General features: G+C 43.6%; 1 protein-coding gene across 22 annotated transcripts in view; it reads left to right on the top strand.

The window, feature by feature from the left end:
• The window catches only part of ATXN2 (ataxin 2), a 1,802,199-nt gene that overhangs the window by 22,942 nt on the left and 1,766,461 nt on the right, over positions 1–12,796 (top strand). The gene's annotated exons all lie outside the window — the stretch shown is intronic.

Here is a 12,796-nt window from a genome sequence, read left to right as displayed (position 1 = left end):
AAGGGGGACTGAGGAAGGATGCAGTTGGGTTTGTTGGATGCAGACATGGTGGACTTCTTAAATCAGAGCTTTCTTGAACAGCGAGAAATCGCAATCTCTGAGTTGTGTCACTCGAGGTAGCGCTGGAGAGTGCTTGGAAAAACGAGTGAAGGAGTAAACACACCTGCTGCGATGCTCAATTAGTGGTGTGACTGAGACTTGCGAGGCCCACTCAGAGCTCTTTGAGTTACGAGCGCCAAGGCATTTAGTGACTCCCTGGTGGCGTGTGCTGAATGAGGCTACCCCAGTACAGATCCCAGTAAATAATTGTCATACTTTCTAAAAAAAATAACTTCATCCTGTGGCTGTTCTCGGTGCGAGGGACATATCCAGTACTTACCGGTGCCACGTATGAAGCTCGTGCTTCTGCAGGTCATGACATGCGATCACTGGAGATACGGGGGCTTTACTCCGCGCAATTTTATGAGTACAGCAATCCATCAAACCGTGAACTCCCCATTACCTCAAACACCTCCCTCTTCAGAGACTCAAGAGCTCTTGCTCGTGATCCTGTGTAAACACCAACAACACCCGCTGTGCTGCAGGCAGACTACTTAAAGATCCAAAGTGACACTCAGTTGGGAGTAGGAGACGTGACTGGTCACTGAAAGTCGTGGGTGTTTACATTTGTTTGGCATTCTCGTCTTCCAGCGCGACTCCTCTGCTTATTACGACAAGGAGCGAATCACTTGGTTGCCTCTTCCAATTTAGGCACCTGCATGATTTTTGCAAAATGTGGCGTTTAATACCATGAATACTATCGATTTCCCCATAAACCAGCAGTTTACGTGCCGGTGCGCACCCTTTGGATGGCGTTTTGGCCATAATGAGTGGAAAGGGCTCTCTGCCAGTCTGCCTGATGACAGTCTCTGTAGGTGAGTGTTCGCCTCGCACGACATTCTCCACAGGAGAGCAGGCTGCTGCTGACTAGGACCTGTACTGTAGTTCATCTTGCTCATTCATTATTCATCAATGTGCGCAGGGCTTAAAGTGGGATGAATAAAGTGGGAGCCACGAAAGGAACGGGTCCTATATAATTAAGGATATGACTTGAATATACACACTAACATCTGCGTAGAGCGCCACCCTACCCACACATTTGCATAGAACAACAACAACTAACGCTTAATGCCTTTGCAGAGATGTCAAGGATTGGATGTAATCTGACACCCCTTTTATCCTACTGATAGGCACTGAGAGAAACTGGCACTGCCTTCAGCCGCAACTCAATTGTGGCCCAGTAGAAACACCTGGATGAAACTCCGATCAAATTATGCACTAGACAAGAGTTATAATCTGCCTAAAAGAAGTGAAACAACTTGAAAAAAGTAACATAGCCTTCTGGAAAAAGCAAACTCTCGGGGAATGCAGGATTAAGTAAAGCATGTGAAAAATAAGCAGGACCGACTTAAACGTTTTGTTCCTGTATGTTCAATAATCGATCAACGTTTTTGCATTAAAAGTTAAGGACATGAATACAGGGCCATAAAGGGACACATTCAATGTCCTTTTTAAATCTCTTCCGGCCTGAAATGGGGAACCAGCTTACTTAAAGCCTGAGTGTGCAATGCAGGTTTCTTCGCTCAACTCCTGTCTCAGTTATAGCACTGCACTTCACTCTGACCCAGCTGCAACTGTAACATGAGAGCAAGTTGCAGATCTTACTAATGCTCCTGAACAACTATCAATATACAGCTTCTGCAGAGCTTTCCCACTACCCCACTACCCCAGTGCACACCAGCTACCACCTATTCAGCTAGCCTTCCATCGCTCCTTCTTAAACCTGCAGCTACCGCCATAGCCCCCCTCCATTGCCTTGCACAAATCAGAGCCCAACCTGTTGGAAAAATATCCACTAACTCATTGCACTACCAGCCTACTTAAAAAAATAATATATTTTCGCTAGAGTAACAGAAGTCCTTAAGCTCTTTAGAGACCATCTTAAACGAGCAATGGCAAAACCCATGGGTCTTGCTTATGTGACAGCATTGGCTTCGTCAATCTGTTTTAGCTATGTCAGCAGCATGGCTGTGCAGCATGGTTAAAAGTAAAGTTAGCAATAAAACGCTATGTAATAACACTTTTCTTTCTCTAACTTCACCGTGATCTATAATACACAGACACACGTAAATTGCATTAGTTTAGCTGATCTTCCCTGCCCCGTGGCTGTGCTTGCTTCCCTGCGCCCTGGCTGTGCTTGCTTCCCTGCGCCCTGGCTGTGCTTGCTTCCCTGCGCCCTGGCTGTGCTTGCTTCCCTGCGCCCTGGCTGTGCTTGCTTCCCTGCCCCCTGGCTGTCCTTGCTTCCCTGCCCCCTGGCTGTCCTTGCTTCCCTGCCCCCTGGCTGTGCTTGCTTCCCTGTGTGTATGTTGCTCTGGGTGTGTGTGTGTGTGCCTGGGTGTGTGTGTGTGTGTGTGTGTCTCTGGGTGTGTGTGTGTGTCTCTGGGTGTGTGTGGGGCCCTGTGTGTGTGTGGGGGGGGCCCTGTGTGTGTGTGTGGGGCCCTGTGTGTGTGTGTGGGGCCCTGTGTGTGTGGGGGGGGGCTCTGTGTGTGTGGGGGGGGCTCTGTGTGTGTGTGGGGGGGGCTCTGTGTGTGTGTGGGGGCTCTGTGTGTGTGGGGGGGGCTCTGTGTGTGTGTGTGTGTGTGTGTGGGGGGGCTCTGGGTGGGTCTGTGAGGCTATGTGTGTGTGTGGGGGGCTCTGTGTGTGTGTGTGGGTGGGGGGCTCTGTGTGTGTGTTTGGGTGGGGGGCTCTGTGTGTGTGTGGGTGGGGGGCTGTGTGTGTGTGTGTGTGTGTGTGGGTGGCTTTGTGTGTGTGGCTCTGTGTGGGTGTAAATGCAATAGGTCATGCATTTTTTTTATATTTATGCAAGTCGGGCAATGTAATTTCTCTTACAAATGTTTTTGTAGGTGTAATTTGTTTCGAGCCATTATGGTTTGTTTGGATTTCCACAAGAAGTAGATCAGTCAAGTTTTGTAAAGGAATTCTCAGAGTATTTTAGGATGCATACCAGTTAATAAATTCTACATAGAAGTAACCATCATTTGAGTGGTGTTTTCTTGCCGCACCATGGAATTTATCTCAGTGACTAATCCTCCAAAACGTTAGTGCTCATTTTAAGCAGTCTACTCGTTAATGTTCTTGTTACACCGTATTCCCAATTACTGTTAACATTTGGACTGTCAGCTGAGTGTCTTATTAGGCAACTGGTGTGCTTTGTATCCTCAGCGTAGTTATGAATGTTGTCTAAAAGTGCCAGATTAAGTTGATCAGCTTGCGTATTGAAGACCAGAATGTTTTCCACATAGGCTGCCAATTTACAGGTGCCCCTACCTATGTTGATGCCCATTAGTCAAGACGACTGAGGTTATGTGGCAGGATAGCACCAAATTATCCGTTAGGCTTAACTAAATTATGCAGGAAGAAAAGGCAAAGTGTGCAGCATAATGCAGCGTATGTTTTTAAATAATGCTTTTATTGAATATTATATGCTATGACAGTAATAAAACGAAAATTGTTACAATAGTGCTGTGCCCTTTAGTCCCGACGATCCTATACCCACCCTTCCCATGTTTAGCAACAGTAAAATTTAGGTCAATGCCTCGATCCTGTGTAGGACCTGATCTCTCCCTCAATGTCTAAATAGGAGAGGTCTCACCTACCCCCATCCCCACCCCCCACCAGCTGTATAAGTCTATGAGCCGCACACTCATCCTAAACCCTGCCATGCTTCTGAGGGCAACCCCTAGCCTCTTAAACTGGCCGTTCCCTAATCATGCACCAGTTTACCACTTTATTCCACGCAGCCACAAATGGCGGGTAATTCCACTTTCCAGTGGCACGCCGCATCCCTCTTTGCCGATATGAGACCCATCCAGAGAAGTGTCATGCCATGTTGAGTCAGAACCAAGTTGTCTGTTATGTGCAAAAGGACCAGCTTAGGTTCTCGGGGTATTGACTGGGACAGGACATGCCCCATGCAGTTCAGGATATTATCCCAAAACTGGCGGAGAGCAGGGCACCCCCAAGCAGTATGCAGAACGTCCCCAACCTGACTGTGGCATGGTAAGCACAGGGGTGTGGTAATTACCCCCAAGCGGCTGAGCCTGTTGTGAGTGAGGTCGGTTCTATGTAAATAATTTAATTGAATAAGATGTAGTCATGTGGAGATCGCCACACCCCTTGGGGCGGCGCAGACCTCCAGCCAGTTGTCGTCCAATAGGGCCCCCAGGCCCTGCTCCTTTGCTGAACATATCAAGTATGCGTCTGATGAAGGAATGATGGACTTTTGATACATTCTGATTGGCTAAATCACCTTTTAGCAGGTTAGCCTCTAGTGAAGGAAAGTCGGGGAGTTCGTCCAAACCAGTGAGATAGAGCAGGAGGGCATCTCGCAGCTGTAAAAAGTGGAAAAACTGACTGCGGTGGAGGGTATATTCCTCCTGCAAGGTTTGGTCGGATTTAAGTGTCACCCCCTCGAGCACATCTGCAAAGGTGGAGTTCCCAATGGTATCCCAGCAGAAAAAAAACTCAGCAGCCGTGTCACTTTTAGAAGCATGGTGTCTGGCCCATCAATCTCTTGTCCCAAGCCAGACCTTTTTAAGGTCAACCGACACATCAAGATCACTGCCCTCGTTGTCGGGGAAAGAGCCATACAGGTGGAGTATTGTCATGTCTCTAAGAGCCAATTTTTAAGTACCCCAGAGTGTCTGACCACCATGGACAATTACAAGGTGAGATGCCCCATAGTAATTGTCCACATCTGCAGCTGTAATAGCACCATTACAGGTGGCATTGTAGCATTTAGTAAGCACACTGCGGGGGTGGTCTTGTAATTCCTCAGTAAGCCTCTGAGTAAGGAGTGAAGGCGAGAAAAAAGGATTTAGGTAGGGCATAAAGGTAATTCTGCAGTTTTTATATAAAAGATGGGGGAGAGGCACCATGTAGAAGATGGCAGACTGCTCCAAGAGGAGCAACGGAAGGGCGGCCTACTTCATTTATCATGCAGCATATTTTTTGATTGTTTTACTTCAATAATTAGTTAATTTTTATCCATGGTAATACTGTGTGGGCAAATATTTCACTTCATTAGTACCAGTTTAAGTACCAAACACAGAATTAAGGAACTGAAAGATCACTAGTTAACCTTTGTGAAGTTCCTTCCTCTACATGCCAACCCGTCACCACGTTTTAGGTAGCTTTTGAGCTAGAAACGAGTGCGGCAGATCCATAATTATGCAAAAAAAGTTGCTGCATAATCCCAGTAGCCCTGCCATTTGTCTGCAGGGATGTGGAATTCCTATAGGCCAACGCCCAGGACTTATTGTTTGGGGTCAAGGGCAACACATTTGCATGTGTATTTTGTCCTTAGGAAAAGTAGGCCCAACCCCCTACAGCACAAACCCTTTGGCTGCCAGTTTGCAGTACCACATTATGGATCAGGAAAGGGCCCTGCCTGCAGTTAAGAAAATAGTTTGTGCCAATATGATAATGTTGTTCAAACTTTTATTTATGATTTATTAATTGAAAGCCTTTATTATTAGGGTGAGCGCTCTAAGTAAATGTTGTAAGCTCTGATAACACCCCTGACAGTGGTTCCAGTATAAAAATGTGTACTCATATTTTCATAGTTAAGCAATACGAAGCTATGTATAATGTTCCCAGAAGGCTCTGTGATTTGATGCAGATATTTGCAGAAGCTTGACAGCAAGGTTGATGATTCTTTGCTTTGAAAATAAAATGTTCATTAAAAAAATGAAAGCAGAAAAAAAACATTTTGCTAAACTACTGTAGCATTTCAGGTACCATTTCTTTGCAGCATCATTTAGTAACGTGTTGATACATACTAGTATTTACCAACAATATTCAGAATGAAAAATCAGCGTAACCAGTTTCAATAAGAAAAGAAACAAGGATTGGCAAAGCCAGTAGGTCTGAAATTGGTCAGCTTTTTAGTTTTGTCAATATGTGACTTGTTTTGGCATGGTTTTTGTAAAACCTTATTAGTGTGGGAGCTGCCGGGCCCTCACTAGTGTAACAAACATTGGAAAAAGCAAAAATTGTTTTTTGGTCTTAAACAGCACACACTGCCACAGTAGTTACTTGCACTGAACAAAACGACTTTGTGTGCCGATATACTTCTTTTGAAAGAGCAGAATGCGGTCACTCGAAGTGAAGCCAACCGATAGAGGGACAGGATTTTAATAAACACAAAAGGTCACGGTCAACGCCAGACCAAATTAGGAGCCCAATTATTACAGAAAGTCTCAAAAGTGCACCCATATTATATGTCCTTGCAGCAATACAGCTTTGGTGAATTCCCAAGAATTTACAGAAATAGGACAAGAAATGGTACTCCATGAAAATATTTGTGAACTGCATTTTGGCATGAGCAAATCTGCATGTGTAGATTTGCTCATGCGAAAATCGGAGTGTTTGCACGTTCACTTACCCCCCCAACCACTTTTTTCCGAACTCTGGAAGAAAGTTTGTCTGCCTTTATCAGGAGTAAATTTCCAACATTTTTTAGTATGGGAAAAGATTAGATAACAGTTGTTGAAAACCCTTAAAACATGCAAGTTACTAGGTTTGCACAGACTCAAAAGGGCATTCTAACTCAGGAACTATAGCTTACCCCTTCGGCTACATTATGTAGATCTGCGGAAACGTGGCAACATAAGGGGATTGCAAGAAAGGCCAGATCAGGGCTCTCATATAATGCGATTGCTACCATAATGTGTCGCTGAACTAGGTGGCACCAAAGGGGCAAGGGGATTTTGTTGCAGGACAAGTAGATATATGAAGCAACCTGCCCCATGGACAAGTAGATATTTTATTAAATTCCACACCCCTGTAGTCTATTATCCTTTTGTGAGTGTTTCCAGTAGTGGTTCAATAGCCCAAAAAAACTATTTTATTAATTGATTTCATTTGTTTTTTTAAAGCACGAACATGACCATCAAGGTATCGGAGCGCTGTACAACAAGCAAGCTGAAAGAGTTGTAGTACATTAAAACACCTGTCTCGTATGATATTCTGTACAAAATTCTCTTGGTAAGGTATAAAACAATAGGATTGAACTATAGAAAAGGAACGCTGTACATAGTGTTCATAGCGCAAAGTATAGAACAATAGGATGCAGTATAAAATAGGGTGGTTAACAATATCAAAAGTAGTATGGCTTTAACCTTCTTGAAAAGCCCGAGTGAGGTAATTGCTCTTGTGGAGGGTGCTAGGGAGTTGCATATTTTTGGAGCAGATCAAGCGAAAGTACATCTGCGAGTTTTTTCTATTTTTTTTAAATCTGGGTGGTTCTAGTATGAAGGAGTTAACACTTCTCGAATCCCTCCTGCCTCCTGAAAGCTTGATCCTATTTGCCATGTATTGGGGACCAGAGTTAAGAAGTGCTTTCTTTGTGTGTGATGCAAGCCACCTTCAGTTGGATCCTAGCTTCAACTGGGAACCAGATGAGGGTTTTGAGTGATGGTGAGATGTAGTCATACCCATGTGTACCCGTTAACAATCTTGCTGCTGCATTTATTGTTGCTTTCTTTGGGGCTAGGCTGGCTTTCAGCATACCTATGAGTGTGTCATTCCCATATTCAAGTCTTGAGAGCACTTGCGATTTAACCGCTGTATTGGGGTCACCTAGCCATGCCTTGAAAAATCATAAAAATTTTACTAGACCTGCATGTCTAGTGACTTAAATAATCTACTCGACCTATTGTAATGATGTAATTTTGGGCCAATAATTTCACTCATGGAGCCGCCATTTTCTTCATTATCACATATGAGAGCACCTTCAAATGTGCGAGTTCAGCATGTTTGAGGTACAAAAAACTCTTTTGTTTGGTTTAATAGACCAAACTTTTTTCCCATATATAATACAAATCTAGCAACATTTAGGATACACATGACCCCTGACTTGCCTCTTAGTTTATTAACAGCATTTTCATCCGGGTGGGCAGGAATGTTTCTCAAATCACGTTTGAAAACTGTCACTTTTAAGAAATACATAACTAAAGCATGAAGTTGTAGCACACTGTCTTTTGTAATCGGCATATTTTACATTGATATGACCACAAACGTTCCCACTGACATGCAGTTTAACTGATAAAACTATATAGTGTACAAACAATAATGTTTGGAAATGGTGATGTGCAAATGACACATATTTGCAGAAACTCTAAAGTGTTCTGGTTCCTATTTAACTCTTTTGTGTTCCTGATATATTTTGAAATATTTGCAATAATTACAGGCTATTTAAATGTTATGTGTAACTGGCATCTTCAGACAGCTCACTTGACAAAAACCTCTAACTCTAGTAAGAGAGAGAAAAATAAACCAAATTTTTCAAGCAGCAATTAGTTAAAAGTCAAACCTGATGTGACCTCTTTCCTTGAACAGACAGCAAATGTGTCAAGATAAAAACAAGATTTAATGGCATCTTTATTGCTCATTCACTTTCTGAATGAACATAGCACCTGTTCCTGTCCAGCCCAAACTACTTGCCAGGTGGGACTAGTAGGTGCTAAAAAAAGGTCAAACTGATAACATTTTACTCGAAATTGCGAGTGGGCAAGTAGGTTTTTCAAGGCCTGCTAGCGGTATGAAGGGTTTTAGTTGTCTTAGCAGGTGAAGTTGCAGGTTAGCGCTTTTCGTTGCAGTTTGTATGTGGGCTCGCATGTTTAAATTAGAGTCTAGTGTGATGCCCAGTTATTTTTACGGAGTCTCAGATGGCTGAGGTGCAGTTTAGCGAATTGAGATTAAGAGACCAAAGTTGCTGTTGAGGGAATTTAAGGGGAAGGAAGAGAATGAATTTGTTTTTTGTTCAGTTGAATTTTAGATGGTTGTTTGCTAGCCATTCCTGTGTTTTTATCATGCTGTCATTCAGTCTCCGGATATCCTCATGAGAGGAGATTATAGCTAAATATCGTCAGCATATATGTGGTATGAGATTTCTGATTGTTTAAAAATTCCAGTTAGTGGTTCCATGTATAAATTGAATTTTTGGCAAGACTATATAGATTATGGCAGAATACCCCTGTCAATGTCATCTACATCAGGCTGGGTGGTGGCAATATTTTTTTTCTTTCTTTTTTTTTCAATTTGTTTTTTTTTGGATTGGTTTAAGCAACAACAAGTCACATATGTGAGCAAGAGACACTGTATCCGGCGTGTTAAACAATTATCTCTAGCAAAGTACATTGTTACGACCCCGTCCAGTCCGTTGCATTTCGAGTTCAACTGTTGGGGACACACATAGATCTCCTTGCTGGGCGTTCCACTTGCCCTATTTTTATCCCACTTCTCCGGGCACCCCCTGGTTTGAAAACCTATTTTTCTGTAAACATGCACTTATCGCACTCCCTGACCCACCCACGGAGAGAAGGTCTATCAGCAACTCCCCACTTCCTCGCTATCTCTCTGTTAACCAATGTGTAGCCAAGTGTCATAAACTGTTGTTCAATTTCCGTAAGGTCTGTTGGCTCCCATATATTCAAGAGACCCAGCCAAGGTGAAAGGATGTTTTGTTTCCCCAGGGCCACGAGAATGTATTCCTTGGCTACCTACCAAAGGGGTCGCAGCCCCAGGCATTCCCATATCATGGGGTAAAATGATGCCTCTTGTTGGCACCATTTAAGGCAGTATGCACTTTACCTCGAGCCAATCCTTGCAAGGGTGGACCCCGTCAAGTAAGACCTATGTAAGATTTTTAGTTGAAGGCGGTACCAAAGTGTTATGGCTGCCTCACGGGGGGACATCAAATAACAACACAGCTGCCAGTACTGGCCCCGACTTCTTACCTTTTATGCAATGACCTTTTCTGAATAAAACATACCGGTCTGTTTTTACTTGTCACTAGTTTATTAAATCATTTTTGCTCACTAGTCCGAGTTTCATTTTTATCTCAAAGTTTTTTTTGGGTGCATATACAAACTATATACAAATATATACAATATTAACAATGTCGAACAAAATTATTACAATTTAACATCACATCCACAACAGCTCTTGCTCATACCATACATACCATTCACATTCATAACCGTACAACATAAACCTCTGAGGTATGGGCTTTTGTCAACAAGATATCTTCATTGTGCAAATTACAATAACCTTCTTTACTTTTTCATAGAACTTGTGTGTTAAAACAGTCAGTTGGAGTAACTAATACAATTCCCTAACACAGTCCTTCTAATCTTTGGTATTGACAATGGGCCAGGAAAGGTCGACGTGTTTCGAGCCCCCCTATTGCGGGGTTCTCCTCAGGACCAACAAGAATTCTACAAAAACAAAAACATGTGTCTCAAATTAGAAATCCTAGTCACTCAGAAAGCATGTGTGTTAACACATAGCCACCAACCGGCTCTCAACCGCCTACCTTCTAGATTCTGTAAATGATGTCTGGTGGGGGGTGGTGTTCTGATGTGATCCCACTATTTCTACACATGGAAACATAATCAAGCAAACCCGTTACACTCTGCACATCAAGCGACCTGGTCCCCTACTTAATGAGAACTGTGGACAAAAATGGACTGACCTGATCACCTTTCTGTATGGGCCGAAGGTGCCTGAAAGACGCAAGTAAGAAGGGGGGAATTGGTCCATTGTTATAAACCTGCTGCAGGCGCACATTGGGAGCCCTGACTGTAAGTTGCTTACCCGTTCTTCATAGTTGGGTTGCCCGCCCGGGCTGGAGGAATCTGTCAGTGTCCTTCATGTTCAAACACTGTCCGATACGAGTAAATCGAGCGGAATCCTGTAACGGAAAGAACGGAGTCTTAGAATCAGTCCTCGCTGCATTACCATGGTCACTTGGATCAATCTTCTGTTAGCACACCGTCTTACATTGGTTTGTGATTTCTGACAGATTCATCCAGCCCGGGTAGGCAACCCAACAATGACGAATGGGTAAGCAACTTACAGTCAGGGCTCCCAATGTGCGCCTGCAGCAGGTTTATAACAATGGACCAATTCCCCCCTTCTTACTTACGTCTTTCAGGCACCTTCGGCCCATACAGAACGGTGATCAGGTCAGTCCATTTTTGTCCACAGTTCTCATTAAGTAGGGGACCAGGTCGTTTGATGTGCAGAGTGTAACGGGTTTGCTTGATTATGTTTCCATGTGTAGAAATAGTGGGATCACATCAGAACACCACCCCCCACCAGACATCATTTACAGAATCTAGAAGGTAGGCGGTTGAGAGCCGGTTGGTGGCTATGTGTTCACACACATGCTTTCTGAGTTACTAGGATTTCTAATTTGAGACGCGTGTTTTTGTTTTTGTAGAATTCTTGTTGGTCCTGAGGAGAACCCCGCAATATGGGGGTTCGAAACGCGTCGACCTTTCCTGGCCCATTGTCAATACCAAAGATTAGAAGGGCTGTGTTAGGGAATTGTATGAGTTACTCCAACTGACTCTGTTTTAACACACAAGTTCTATGAAAAAGTAAAGAAGGTTATTGTAATATGCACAATGAAGATATCTTGTTGACAAAAGGCCATACCTCAGAGGTTTATGTTGTACGGTTATGAATGTGAGTGGTATGTATGGTGTGAGCAAGAGCTGTTGTGGATGTGATGTTAAATTGTAATAATTTTGTTCGACATTGTTAATATTGTATATCTTTGTATATATTTTGTATATGCACCCCAAAAAAACTTTCTTGAGATAAAAATGAAACTCGGACTAGTGAGCAAAAATGATTTAATAAACTAGTGACGTAAGTAAAAACAGACCGGTATGTTTTATTCATAAAAGGTCATTGCATAAAAGGTAAGAAGTCGTGTCCAGTACTGGCAGCTGTGTTGTTATTTGATGTTTATTTGACTTAGCCTTGCTGGTTAGGAGTCAAGACCCTGTGTTGTTCTCCTCACGGGGGGACATCGGCGCCGCCTGCCAATCATCCTCATCAATAGGTCCTCCGTCTAACTGACAGCGCTCCCGCAGTTTGCGAAAGGCATCGGGGAGGTTTTGCATAATTTCTTATACGTAAGGGATATGGCCTTGGTGAGCAATGGTCCGTTGAGAAGCCTGTCCTCTAGCTGGGAAGAGTCTGGGATATCAGTCATGTCCGGGATAGCTGTTGTGAGGGCATGCCAGATTTGTAAATATCTAAACACCTCTCCTTGGCCTAGTACATACATCTGCTGTAGTTTGCCAAATTTGAGAAGGGCACCCTTTTTAACCAAGTCCCCTACTGTCAAGATCCCAATTACGTCCCATTTGTCGAACCCGGGATGGCGGCCAAGCAGCCTCAGTCTCGTAGTACACCACAAGGGCGTGGCTTTGGTGAGGGTTCCCACTCAACTCAGGTGGGAGTTCGCCATGTGCCATGTCGGGTGGTGCAGATTTTGACTCTCTGTTGTTGGTTCTGCAAGAAGTAGGTAAACCAGTTGAGGATGGCTCCTGACAATCCCATTTTGAATTCCAGATTTTCTCCGAGACATTTGTGGCTGACCGTGTTGAATGCCGCTGATAAATCTAGACGTATTAGGAGACAGGATTCGTTTTGGTCTAGACATGTTTGTATATCTATGATGGTGAGACTGGCTACCTTGGTATTATGTCCAGGCCTAAATCCTGATTGGTGTTTGTCCAGAAGGTCAAGTTTAGATTCTGGTCAGTGCCCAATTTTTTTTTTTTTTTAAAGTTGTGATACTTGCCCCATTTTCAGCCATTCTGCAAGGGTTCCTTGTTGGAGAGAAGTTTACGATTTCTGTCCATAAGAGAGTGACTGATTGGTGTGTATCTTTCAG

This window comes from Lissotriton vulgaris, chromosome 11 (genome assembly GCF_964263255.1).
Source record: "Lissotriton vulgaris chromosome 11, aLisVul1.2, whole genome shotgun sequence".
NCBI lineage: Eukaryota > Metazoa > Chordata > Amphibia > Caudata > Salamandridae > Lissotriton > Lissotriton vulgaris.
The sequence above is the reverse complement of the archived record's forward strand: the minus strand, read 5'-3'. Positions and strand labels throughout refer to the sequence as shown.